The sequence below is a fragment of the Bos mutus genome, chromosome 6, assembly GCF_027580195.1.
Source record: "Bos mutus isolate GX-2022 chromosome 6, NWIPB_WYAK_1.1, whole genome shotgun sequence".
In the NCBI taxonomy this organism is placed as follows: domain Eukaryota; kingdom Metazoa; phylum Chordata; class Mammalia; order Artiodactyla; family Bovidae; genus Bos; species Bos mutus.
Window position 1 is genome coordinate 23,862,661 of NC_091622.1, and position 14,793 is coordinate 23,877,453.

A 14,793-nucleotide genomic window follows, 5' to 3' on the forward strand; every position below is an offset into this window, starting at 1 on the left:
GGTGTATTTCAAACAGTTCAGTTTTTTCTTGTAATATGGTAACTTTTCTTTGCTTCTTGGGAGCATTTTCAGCATCACTGGTGGCACTTTTCTTGGGTCTCATGATGTTATTCAGGGTTTACAATATAGTGTTATACACAATGAAAAATATGTGAGAATCAAGAGTGATCACTTTTTATTGCAATATGTAATTCACTGGAGAGATGAACTATGCACACAGAGATTATTAGAATCACATAACAGCACTTTAGAGCAACACATAATAGCACCTACCACACAATTGCATTCATCTCACACACTAGCAAAGTAGTGCTCAAAATTCTCCAAGCTAGGCTTCTATAGTACATGAACTGAGAACTCCCAGATGTTCAAGCTGGATTTAGAAAAGGCAGAGGAATCAGAGATCAAATTGCCAACATCCCCTGGATCAGAGAATAAGAAAGATAACTCCAGAAGAACATATCGGTTCAGTTCAGTTAAGTTCAGTTGCTCAGTCTTGTCCAACTCTTTGCAACACCATGGACTGCAGCATTCCAGGGTTCCCTGTCCATCACCAACTCTTGGAGCTTGCTCAAACTCCTGTCCATCGATTTGATGAAGAACATCTACTTCTGCTTCATTGACTATGCTAAAGTCTTTGACTGTGTGGATCACAACAAACTGTGGAAAATTCTTAAAAAGACAGGAATACCAGACCACCTTACCTGCCTCCTGAGAAACCTGTATGCAGGTCAAGAAGCAACCGTTAGAACCAGACATGGAACAATGAACTGGTTCTATTTGGGAAAGGAGTACGTCAAGGCTGTATATTGTCATCCTGCTTACTTAACTTCTATGCAGAGGACATCATGCGAAATGCTGGACTGGATGAAACACAAACTGGAATCAAAAATGCTAGGAGAAATATCAATAACCTCAGATACGCAGATGACACCACCCTTATGGCAGAAAGTGAAGAAGAACAAAGAGCCTCTTGATGAAAGTCAAAGAGGAGAGTGAAAAAGTTGGCTTAAAACTCAACATTCAATAAATGAAGATCATAGCATCCATTCCCATCACTTCATGGCAAATAGATGGGGAAACAGTGGAAACAGTGACAGACTTTATTTTTTGGGGCTCCAAAATCACTGAAGATGGTGTCTTCAGCCATCAAGTTAAAAGATGCTTGCTCCTTAGAAGAAAAGCTATGACAAACCTAGACAACATATTCAAAAACAGAGACATTATTTTGCTGACAAAGGTCCGTCTAGTCAAAGCTACGGGTTTTTCTAGTAGTCATGTATGGATGTGAGAGTTGGACTATAAAGAATGCTGAGTGCCAAAGAGTTGATGCTTTTGGACTGGAATTGTGGTGTTGGAGAAGACACTTGAGAGATGATCAAACCAGTCAATCCTGAAGGAAATCAACCCTGAATATTCATTTGAAGGACTGGTGCTGAAGCTGAAGCTCCAATACTTTGGCCACCTGATGTGAAGAGCCAACTCATTAGAAAAGACCCTGATGCCCGGAAAGATTCAAGGCAAGAGAAGAAGGGGACTACAGAGGATGAGAAGATTGGATGGCATCATGGACTCAGTGGACATGAGTTTGAGCAAGCTCTGGGAAATGGTGAAAGATAAGGAAGTCTGGTGTGCTGCAGTCCATGGGGTTGCAAAGAGTTATACACAACTGAGTGATTGAACAACAAAATAGTAATAACAGGTGGTGGCTATGAAGTTATTACAGTAGTACAGTATATGCCACAGTTAAGATGTAATACCGAATCTTTACATCTGTTTACATTTCTTTCCATTGCAAATTGTGACATGTATAGTCTATGTTTGTGTGCAGAAGATTTGACAAATTTTAACTTTTTATAGCAGGTTTGTATATCTTTTCTAGTAGTAAATAATAAAATAGACTAATATCTACATACATTTTACAGTTTTATGATATACCTTTTTCTTAATTTTTTTTTATATTTCTAAGACACACTGTTCATGAGTTTTTTCAAATCATCACAAGTCTCCCCCAAATATTCAATATATTTTTTGAAAAAAAAAAACCCAAGTGTAAGGACTTATACCATTAAAACCATGTCGTTCAAGGGTCATCTGTAGTTAAGTTTGGGGGGGTGTCAAAAGTTATGTGAAAATTTTCAACTGTGCAGTGTTGTGTCCCTAACTACTGTACTGTTCAGTGGTCAGCTGTATTGCATATTATGCTACTAATTAAGTCATAGTTCTAAATTTCCTTTAGGGATTCTCAACTATTACTTTAAGTTCCTATGAAAGCTTGTTCTCTTTATAAGACTATTATAGACTGGATATTTGTACCTGTCTCAGCCCCCCTCCAGAGAAGGAAATGGCAACCCACTCCAGTACTCTTGCCTGGACAATCCCATGGACGGAGGACCCTGGTGGGTGACAGTCCATGGGGTCGCGCAGAGTCAGACACGACTGACTTCACTTTCACTTTTCACTTTCATGCATTGGAGAAGGAAATGGCAACCCACTCCAGTGTTCTTGCCTGGAGAATCCCAGGGACTGAGGAGCCTGGTGGGCTGCTGTCTATGGGGTCGCACAGAGTCAGACATGACGGAAGCGACTTAGCAGCAGCAGCAGCCCCCCTCATATTCATAGTCCTTGAAGCCCTAATTCCCAGTGTGGCATTTGGAGACAGAGCCTTTAAAGAAGTAATTAGGGTTAAGTGAGGTCATAAAGGTGGGGCCAACAAGATTAGTGTCTTTTTTTTTTTTTTGGTGGCATCACATGGCTTGAGGGATTTTAGTTCCCCTAACTCGCGTTTGAACCTGTGCCCGGCAGTGAAAGTGCTGAGTCCCAACCACTGCCAGGGAATTCCCAAATTAGTGTCCTTTTTAAAAGAGACAGCAGAGACTTCATGCTCTTCCTCTTTCTGCATGAATGGATCAAACAAAGGCCAGTGTTTCACATAACTGAATGGTGGCTGCTTACAAGCCAAAGGCAGAAGCCTCAGAATAAAAGTAATATTGCCATCTCCCTGTCTCCAGAACTGTAAGAAGGTAAATTTCTGTTGTTTAAGCCATTAGGCCTGTTGTATTCTGTTATGGCAACCTGAGCAAACTCAGACAGGGCCCATGGTTTATTCCTAAGCATCAGACTTTCGTTAGCTGAATAGTGAACTTCTGAACTAACTTTTGTTATTTAGGATGTTAATTTGACTGTTAATTTGTTAATTAGGATTAGTTACATAAGTATTATATCAAATCCTAACACCTTTCCTTCTCAGCAAAGCTCTGCCCATGGGGACTCAATTTCATGCCCCAGGCTTCTCTGTAAGTCACTCCTTGGTAGATCCAGTGCCTCCTGTGTTATTATTCTGTAGAAGCTCTGAGTAACCTAGGTTGAGTGTTCTGACATTGATGTCTTTCTGCTTCATGGAGTTGTGTTGTGAGCTTTGGTTTGCTTAAGTTAAGATTGAGACCACAGAATCCCTGCTCCCACAGGTGTTTTCCACCTTTCTTCTCATCTTCTTCCAAGTCATAAGTGAGGGTTCAATGGGAGTTGGTATAGTAAAGTATAAGAAGTCAAAGTATGGCTTCAAAGAGCACTGGGACGTCTCCTGGGATGGGTTCCCAAAGTCTAGCCTGCTGTTGGCCAAGAAGAATTCAGTGTATTGAATATAGCCAGCACTATGCAATGAGTGACTGCCATGTGGATCCTTTGGCTGAACAGGCAACCCTGAGATGCAGTTTGCATGGGAACCTCAGTGTGCTGAAATGGGAAAAGCTGCCAGTGATCCATAAATTGTAAGACACCAAGTCATGAGTGTAAGATGGTAGATTCTGGGAACAAGAAGACTGTGGCATTGGCTGTGCTTCATGGAAGTAAGTGTGAACAAGCTGTTTGAGCTCAGTGCTTATCAGGGCATCTGATCATCAGTAAAGGGAGCAACACATTGAAGCAAGCTTAGGAGAACCAAGAGCCTTGGCGTTGTTAGTGATTTAGCTCCATCATAGGTGATGGGTCACCGATAGGTCACCAAAACCCTGTCCATGGTCCTGAGAATCATGGTCTAAACTAAAAGACCTCTGTAGATAATCAGGAGGGGAAATCCATGCTGACCACAGTGGCTTAGTCTGCTCAGGCTGCTATAACAAGCTGCCATAGACTGAGTGGCTTAAATAGCCAACATTTATTTCTAACAGTTGTGAAGGCAGAGAAGTCCAGAGATCAAGTAGCAGGCAAACCCTGTATTCAGTGAGGACTGGGTGTTTCTTTCTGTGTCCTCCCATGGAAGATGCAGAGGGCAAGGGAGAGAAAGCTGGTTTGTTCCTCTTCATATAAGAGCACTAATCTCATCATGAGGGTTCCACCTTCCTGACCTGTGAAGGGTGATTTTATGTGTCAACTTGACTGGGTTAAGGGATGTCTAGATAACTGGTAATGATCATGTCTGGACCTGTCGGTGAGGATGTTTCTGGAAGAGATTATTGCTTTAATTGGTAGAATGAGTAAAGAAGATAGCCATCACCAGTGTGGGTGGGCACCATCCAGTCCATTGAGGGCTGAATAGAAAAGAAGGACAGAGAAAGGGCACTTTCACTCTCTACCTGAGCTGCGACATCCATCTTTTATTCTCAGACACTGATACTTCTGACTCTTGGGCCTTTGAACTCAGACTGGATTATACCTCTGGCTCAAATGATCCTCTAGACAACTTCATGGCCTCCCCAATTGCATGAGCCAATTCCTACAATAAGTCTCTCCCCCTCTCTGTAAATTAATAAATTTATTTTTTTCTCTTTCTTTAGAGAACTCTAATACGTGACCCAGTTATCTCCCAAAGGTCACATCTCCTATTGCCATCCCATTGGGGGTTAGGATTTCTACATGTGAATTTTGAATGGATATAAACATGTAGTCCATAATAGCACGTAGGCTTGCCCAGAATAGCCTTTCTGAGGAAGCAGAAAGAACTGGCAGTGAAGCTGCACAGGTGCACTTTTGGAGCTCTGATGAGCAGGTGGCTTAGGGTAGCATGGCCCCAGGCTGCTACCTGGGAGGAGGATAGAAATGAGAAATAGTTGGATGAAATAGTTTGATCTCCAAATAAATAAAGCGCCAGTGCCAGGGATTTTGTATAAGGCACTGTAGCAAGCGAGGCACTCATCTCCTGTTGGCTGAGCTCCCGCAGTGCTGGCCTGGTTCTTCCCAGGCCACCTAGGAAAGAATGACAGCCTCTAGAAATGCATCCATACTTCTTACCTTCCTTGTGCTTTTCCCCTGGAAGGGCCATATATGCCCTCTCTCACTGCTTGCTATGTCTCTTCATTTCGTCTCTGACATGATCTGAAACTGGAAATGGGCTTAGATATGTTGGCATCATTAGATCTTTAGCAATTCCAACCTACCTTTATAATTCTCTTCCCATGCTTTGCTGGCAAATCACATCTCCTCCCACCCTCAGAATTCTGTTCAATCTGCTTCATTTCCATGGAACCTTTCCAGGTGGACTCTTTCCTACTTAACACCTATCAATCATTTCACAGTCTTCTCAGCCCTTGTGTTTAAATATTGCTTGTTTATGTTCCTAACCGTACTCTTGCTTTTATTTTCCCTTTGCTGTGTTCTTATGAATTTTGTGGATGTTTGCCTTGTCCCCTTTAGCAATAGGAACAACAGACACTTATTGTCCTTATGACAACATGGTTATTTGTTTACTGAGATCTAACTATGTGACTGTTCTGTGTTACACATTTAGAAACATATTATTTTGTGGAAATCTCATGATAATCTTCTGAATTAGATATTACATTTTTTCTTTCTTGTCTTTTTGATAATCACCATTCTGACAGGTGTGAGGTGATATTATGGTTTTGCTTTGCATATCCGTGATGATTAGTGATGTTGAGCATCTTTTCATGTGCCCCTTGGCCATCTGTATGCTTCTTTGGAAATACTCAGGTTCCATGCCAGTTTTTCAATTTTTTTTTTAATATTAACTTGTTTAAGATCTTTATATATTTTGGGAATTAACCTCTTATTTGATATCTGAAGGAAGGATATCTTCCTTCTTTCAGCATGTTGCCTTTTCATTTTGTGGATTTTTTTCTTCGCTATGCAAAAGCTTTTTAGTTGGTTATAGTTCTGTTCATAGTCACATTTATTGGATCTTCCTGAATCTTACCAGAAAAAGTCAATGAAACTCTACAGCTAAGTCTTATATTGATTCCTCAAAAATTCTTAAAGAGCTTTCAACCAAATGTTGAAGGGATTGTAGTTGTCCAGTTATGCCATCAGAATATCAACCAAGATTGTACATGAATAGGTACAATCATTGTGTTTACATCATTACTGATATGCCACTAACAGCAGAAGAGACCATTGCTTCTTAAGATTCATCCCTATTTTAGAAGTGCTAGAAAAAGGAAAATATATCTTTTAGTGCAAATGAAATATAAGAGTATTAGTTCAGTTCACATATCTCAGTGGATTAAAAGGGAATATCAAAAAATTTTAATGACAAAAGTTATGTGTGTGAGACAACACAGTTATGTATTACAGAAAACTCACTGAATGTGTTTTAAAAGAGTTGTAGTCCAGGTTTTGCCATTAAATCACTTAAGACATTTCATTTTAACAATGAATTTCAGTGTCATTGTTTGAAGAGTGAGAGCATTGACTTAAATGACATCTAGAGGTTTTCCAACACAAATAGCCAAGGCATCTGAAAGCAATGAGATTGAAGTTTGAAATCATTAACACATACCTTTCCAAGAGAAAAATTCCTTGGACTATAACTCTGGCCTAGAAGTTTGAGTTTGTCTGATGAAATCTGGAATAAGCCATGTGTGGCAAAGGCTGGGCTCTTGGGAGATTATAGCATGCAGTCCTTAGCCATCAGAGGAGAAACTGGCCATATGCAGACTTTCTTGGTGGAGTTGTGGGGCAGGGAGGAATGAAGAAACAATCAAGCAAATTAACTTGAGAGCTTGTTTGTATGGAGAGAGTAGACTCTTGAAGATCTCAGTTTCCACCCCCCTCCCTCCTTAATACTGATAAAAAAAAAACCCAAAAGCATTCTTTTGGAAGAAATTAGATTGCAAAATGGTTCAATTCAGTTCAGTCGCTCAGTCGTGTTCGACTCTGCAACCCCATGAATTGCAGCATGCCAGGCCTCCCTGTCCATCACCAACTCCCGGAGTTCACCCAGACTCACGTCCATCGAGTCAGTGATGCCATCCAGCCTTCTCATCCTCTGTTGTCTCCTTCTCCTCTTGCCCCCAATCCCTCCCAGCATCAGAGTCTTTTCCAATGAGTCAGCTCTTCGCATGAGGTGGCCAAAGTACTGGAGTTTCAGCTTTAGCATCAGTCCTTCCAAAGAAATCCCAGGGCTGATCTCCTTCAGAATGGACTGGTTGGATCTCCTTGCAGTCCAAGGGACTCTCAAGAGTCTTCTCCAACACCACAGTTCAAAAGCATCAATTCTTCAGCGCTCAGCCTTCTTCACAGTCCAACTCTCACATCCATACATGACCACAGGAAAAAGCATAGCCTTGACTAGACGGACCTTTGTTGGCAAAGTAATGTCTCTGCTTTTCAATATGCTATCTAGATTAATCCTCCCCAGATGGAAATCTGGTAAAGCATTTATGTGTGGATCCTGAAATAAACAAGAGAGCCAAGTAACTCAGTCACTTTAGAAAAGATCACATTTTAATTAAACAGTGAGAGAGAGAAAAGTGGCAAAATGTTATCCTTCTTTTCAAAGATACGTAGAACTACTATAAATATGATAGGTAAATAACATTATTTGCTTTTTTATGATGCAGTCAAACCATGCAATACAAACATAAGTGTATTTCCTTTTCATTATCATCACCTTTTTGCCCCTTTCCTTGGTAGTTAGTCCTCAAAATTCAAACACCATTTCTTAAACTGAGTAAATTACATTCAAAGAATGGTGGCTTTAAAAAAATGAAGTGCGGGTGCTAAGAGGATTTAATGTTTTATTCACTTCTAGTTTCACATTAAACAAACAAATGATTGCCATGGTTGGGTGGAACTGTGTCTTGGGTAAGAACACCTTAGTGTGATTGAGAATTATATACTGGGACCATCTCATTCAAACCCCCATATTAGGGATTTGTAATTGTACATAATCTACTTCATCAAATTTAAGGAAAAAAGTAGATGATCTGAAAGGATATTATAATCTTTGTGAAATTTTAAAGTTTTAAATAAATATATTTGATTGTTGCTGCTGCTGCTGCATCGCTTCAGTCGTGTCCGACTCTATGCGACCCCATAGACGGCAGCCAACCAGGCTTCCCGTCCCTGGGATTCTCCAGGCAAGAACACTGGAGTGGGTTGCCATTTCCTTCTCCAGTGCATGAAAGTGAAAAGTGAAAGTGAAGTCGCTCAGTCGTGTCCGACTCTTCGAGACCCCATGAACTGCAGCCCACCAGGCTCCTCCGTCCACCGGGTTTTCCAGGCAAAAGTACTGGAGTGGGGTGCCATGAGCTCCCTAAATTTCAGTCTTCTAGGTGAGAATGTTTAATTACTGTATTTTGTTACATGCAGAATCAGAAATCTTAATGCCTAGAACCTTTAGCAACTTAATAAGAAAGAAGCAATGGAAAGAACATGAATTGCAAATTTAGACAAAACCAGGTTCAATTTCTGTATCAGTTGCAATCCTTTCCCTCTTCTTCCTTTGACTCATTTGTGGTTCTCACTTAAGTTTTAAATGTCTGTGCTTTCAGACTATTGAAGAGGTGCCATTTATAATATATTTACTAGAAGAGTTCTGAAAAACAAGCCATTAGTCAGCTACTTTGATATGGTTCTCTTAATCAAAGATTTATTGGGACAGTTTAGAAATAGTCAGATAAATGTTCTGTCTACCTGGGAGATGGAGGCATAAGCAGCTCTCTGTGGAAGATTTATGCTGAATTGCTGTATGCCATCTTGCATTTGATTAACTTTTATCAACCGGAACAAAAAACCCTTTCCCAATGCATCATTTATATGAACTTTATAAATGAACCGTCTTTCTGTTGCCAGCATAATTCACCATGATACAGCCAGTTTAAAAAAGCCTCTAAGGAATAAGCAATTAACACAGAAGATGTTTGTGTGAAATTTTTGCAACAACTGTATTTTGAAAAACCTGAGGGTACTACTTTGTAATCTGGAGCTATAAAATATTTATATGATGTTTTATGTGTTCCCAAGAATAGGTAGGACAAGTAAATGGTCCCACCCCACAACCTTCTTGATGCCACAAATTGGTTTTTATTAGAGTAAAGCAAGTCAAAGATTTAATAAAACACTTAGCTTATGAGATATGAAGTGAGTCCCCTGGGATCCAGAAGACAGTAAACAAGTCTGCTTTGCCATTTGTACAGATTATATTTCCTCAACCTATGATTTCAAGCCAATATGACAGTGGCATTTGTAAATCTCAATGACAAAACTTAGGTAAGTTGTTGTGAGTGCTGAATCATGACACTCAGAATTGATTTTTACTTCCATCAAGAAAGATGCTCTTTAATAAGTTAAAAGGTCATTTCTGGTGAATGTAAAAAAAAAAAGTTAGGTCTCTCAGGAATACAAATACATATCGACCCTTGCTGTCATTTTGGTTCATTAGTTATATCTTCTTAATGAAAAATTACTGACATAGACATTTCTTTTTTGGTAAAAAAAAATGGTAAAAGGAGAATTAAGGTGAGGAACTTTTGAAAATATTCAAAGTAGAGATCATTTCCAAAACAGTTTTGACTGTCCCCAAATGATTGATTGGTATCTTCAGTCTCCTTGACATCTCTGTGACCACAAATTCTTTTCAAATGTAAGTGTAATAGAAAATTTGGTGTAATATTTCATCATCTTGCTCCTGCAGATCAACTGTCTGGGTTTTATCTTCTCTATTCAGTGCCCCAAGAGGCTGCCTGCTTGGACTCCTTTACCTTGGGTTTGGCCAGTAGAAATGTGGACAAGATTGAAGATTGAGAGGGAAAGAAGTGGAGTATGTAGTCTCCTGATCTCTTTGACAGGAAGTGACTGTGTTTCCCCACATCCAAAGATGCTGTTGTGTGGCTTTTCTTTTATGGCTATCACTCTTGCTGCAGAACTTTGGTGTTTATTTGTGTTTCTTTTTTTGTTTGTGTTTGTGTTTAGCCTCATAGCCCTAGGGGTGCTATGGATTTCCACAATTGCAGTGACCACATTCTGTTGGTTTCCTTAACCTTGTCTTGTTCAGTCGCTAAGTCGTGCGTGACTCTGTGACCCCATGGACTGTAGCACACCAGACTTGCCTGTTCTTCACTATCTCCAGGAGTTTGCTCAAACTCATGTCCATTGAATCCATGATGCCATCCAACCATTCATTCTGTCACCCCCTTCTCCTCCTGCTCTCAATCTTTCCCAGCATTAGGGTCTTTTCCAATGAGTCAACTCTTGGCATCAGATGGCCAAAGTATTAGAGCTTCAGCATCAGTCCTTCCAGTGAATATTCAGGGTTGATTTCCTTTCAGATTGACTGGTCTGATCTCTTTGCTGTCCAGAGATGCTCAAGAGTCTTCTCCAGCATCAGTTCTCTGGTGCTCAGCCATCTTTATGGTCCAACTCTCACATCTGTACATGACTACTGAAAAGACCGTAGCTTTGTCTATACAGACCTTTTTTGGCAGAGTGATGCCTCTACTTTTTAATACACTGTCTAGGTTTGTCATAGCTTTTCTTCTAAGGAGTAAATGTCTTAATTTCATGGCTGTGGTCACATCTGCAGTGATTTTGGAGTGCAAGAAAATAAAATCTATTTCCACTATTTCACTATTTTGACTTTTTCCCCATCTCTCTGCCATGAAGTAATAGGACTGGATGCCATGATCTTAGTATTTTGAATGTTGAGTTAAGCCAGCTTTTTCACTGTTCTCTTTCACTCTCATCAAAGGCTCTTTAGTTCCTCTTTACTTTCTGCCAATAGAGTAGTATCATCTACATATCTGAGGGTATTGATATTTCTCCCAGAAATCTTAATTCTAGCATATGGTTCATCCAGCCTGGCATTTTGCATGGTGTCCTCTATATGTAAGTTAAATTATGTAATAAATAAATAAGATATAACCTTGTCAATATGGAACATGTAAGGTTGAAGTGAAGTGTTAGTTGCTCAGTCATGTCTGACTGTTTGCGACCCCATGGACTGTAGCCTGCCAGGCTCCTCTATCCATGAAATCCTCCAGGCAAGAAAACTGAAGTCAGTAGCTATTCCTTCCTGGGGTATCTTCCCAACCCAGGGATTGAACCCAGACGTCCCACATTGCAGGCAGATTTTTTTTTTTTTTTACTGTCTTAGCTACCAGGGAAGCCCAAAATAAGTGTTAGTCACTCAATCCTGTCTGACTCTTTGTGACCCCACGGACTGTAGCTCGTCACTCTCCTCTGTCCATAGAATTCTCCAAACAAGAACCTTGTCTACATGTCTGAAAATATCCTTTTTATTAGGCTATCTGTAATCAAACTCTTTTAGTCTGTCTATTTCCTGTTGGGACCCTGAGTATGTACTCGGCATCTTACCCAGGCAGATGTGTGGTGTTGTGGTATATAGCACAAATATAATTAGAGTGAAAGAAGTGTTTCTGTAGAGTGAGAAATCACTCACATTGGAAATTAATAACAGGATTCCTTCCCAGCTCTGGCAATAACAGCTATATTACTTTGGTCATTTAACTTTCATGAGTTTCACTTTCTTTCTATGTAAAATATGGTATTAGACTAGTTAGTTCAATTTTCAGTTATCTGAGTTTGAATAGAGATTTAAAATGGATTTTTAAAAAATTTAACTCAATAGAAAGGTGGGATTAATTGAACCTTAATTACATGGAAACTAAACACTTGATGAAGAATATTATTATTCTGAGTGTTCACATTTGCTGACCTATTCTAGTTCATGCTTACATGTTGTTACTTAGAGTTTGAAGTCTGGAAAAAAGTAAGCCCTTAGTTTTTCACCTGCTTAACCCTTGTGGGCTTTGCTGGTGGCTCAGACAGTAAAGAATCTGCCTGCAATGAAGGAGACATAAGTTCAATTCCTGGGTCAGGAAGATCCCCTGAAAAAGGGAATGACAACCTACTCCAGTTTCCTTGCCTGGAGAATTTCAAGAAAAGAGGAGCCATGGAGTCACAGAGTTGGAGACAACTGAGCAACTGGCATGCACGCACAACCCTTGTGGACTTTTATATGAGAAGTTTGATTGAGAAAAGTGGAATTAAGTTGCATTTCTTCAGAACTGAAAATATGTGTACAGAAGAGATGGCAAGGATAGAATAACAGGGACTTGATCTACCCTTCCTCCAGATACAAGTCAGAAACCCAATAAGATGTACTAAAGAGCAATTTTATAGGCCCTGGACATCAGCAACAAAAGGAGAGTGATTCCTGAGTGACAAAAACAAGTCAAGTGAACACTGTGGTTTTTTTCACCCAACTAATTTGAATGACTTTCTGGGTCACAGCACAGCAAACAGACTTCAGGCAGAGCCACCCAGTCTCCCTAAGTTGAGGAGGTAGAACTTGACACCATGGAGACCAAAAATACCTAGAATTTGCAGGAATACCAGAAAAAAGAGCTATTCAGAAAGATAACTCTGAAGATTTGTTTTAGTAGTGAGATAAAATTAACCGAAATTTTGTTAGTTTACAGTATCCCACAGATACTATTGAGCTTTGTTCTGGGATGCTGTTAAGTTACTTGGAAATAGCCTACCCCTGTCAAGGTTTGCTTTTAAACTCTTTTAGGCAAAGCTTTAAAGGAAGACTCTAAAGGATCAACAACTGGTTGATACATTTGTAACTTAACTGCGCCCCAGAATGAAGCTCAAGGATGTCTATAGAAACACAATATATCAACCACCCCAAAAAGTAAAATTTGTTATGTGTTATCTAATAAAAATTTTCCAGATATGTGCAGAAACAGGCAAATACAACTAACTCATAATGTAGAGAAAAGTTACCCAGTAGTAATTGACCCAGAAATGACACGGTTGATGGAATTAGTAGAAAAAAAATTAAAACTGGTAATATGACTGTATTATGTGTGTTCAAGAAAGTAGGAGAAAGATTAAATAAAGAAATAGAAGATATAAAACATTCCCTAATCAAATATTAGAGATGAAAACTTCAGATAGATAAAACTGGCTGAGTTGCAAAATATAGTTGATTCTTGTTATTTTGGTAGTTAGAATCTCTAAAAGTTGTTATGAACACTGAATTCATGAATACTGAACGATTGCTCCCAGGAGAAACATCGGATTAGATTCCTGTGAGCCTCTGGTCATAAAATTTTCATCAGTGATTATGATATAATCTTACTTTATATGTATTTCTGTTTAAAGACACACTTCTTTCCTTATTCATGCTCAGTTGTGTCCGACTCTATGTGAGCCTATGGACTGTAGCCCACCAGACTTTTCTATCCATGGAATTTTCCAGGCAAGAATACTGGAATGGGTTGCCATTTCCTACTCCAGGAGATCTTTCTGACCCAGGCATCTCTTGTGTCTCCTGCACTGGCAGGAGGATTCTTTACCAACTGCACCACCTGGGAAGCCCAAAGATACCCTATTTAATATCAATTGTTAATCCATTGGCATTGAACTGAAGGCCAACAGCACCATATTTCATGCCTGAACAAAATTAATCTAGCATATATTTTCTTTGTAAGTAATGTCACAGCCTTTTCGTGTTTAGATATGCCAGAGAGCAGTTCAGTACTGTGCTTGGGGGCCTTTGTGAGCAGCGAAATCACCGACACAAAGTGAAAAAATGCAAAAAAAATAACACTAAATATACTGAAAAAAAGGACACATATTTACTATGTGAGAGCTGAAATAAGAAGGCAGAGTGTTTCCTCATTTGACCTCAGCTGGGAATATATGTATCAGGAAACAGATTTTATTTATTTTTTTGCTGCTATGCACATGTCCAAGTGTGTATTGATTTTGAGATTACAAGTAAATATTAGTAAGTAGGTAAGTTTTCAAATACAGAATCCACTAATAATGAGGATTGACTGTACCCTGATTAGGCATTACTATGGATTAGGCATTAGGTATTAAAAAGCAGAGACATCATTTTGTCAACAAAGGTATGTATAGTCAAAGCTATGGTTTTTCCAGTTGTCATGTACAGATATAAGAGTTGGACCGTAAAGAAGACTGAGCACTGAAGAATTGATTTTTTGAATTGTGGTCCTGGAGAAGACACTTGAGAGTTCCTTGGACAGGAAGGAGATCAAACTACTTAATCCTAAATCAGCCCTGAATATTATTGGAAGGACTGATGCTGAAGTTGAGCTCCAGCACGTTGGCCACCTGATGTAAAGAGCTGACTCATTGGAAAAAACCCTGATGGTGGGAAAAATTGAGGGCAGGAGGAGAAGGGGGCAAGAGAATGAGATAGTTGGATGGCATCACTGATTGACTGCACATGAGTCTGAGCCAACTCTGGGAGACAGTGAAGGATGGCAAGTCTGGCATGCTGCAGCCCTTGGTGTTGCAAAGAGTTGGACAGAACCTAGCAACTGAACAACAGCCACAAGGCATTACTGGGAAAAGATTAGTTAAATTGAAGAAATAGAAACCATCCAAAATAAAGCACTAAAATATAAGCTGAACAACTTCAAGTAGAATAATGCACATGTAATTGGAATTCCTAATGGTGGGGAGCAGAAAAAGTATTTGAGAAAATAATGGCTGCAAGTGTCCATATTTGATGAAAACTGTAAGCCTACTAGTACATGAAGCTAAGAAAACAAAGGC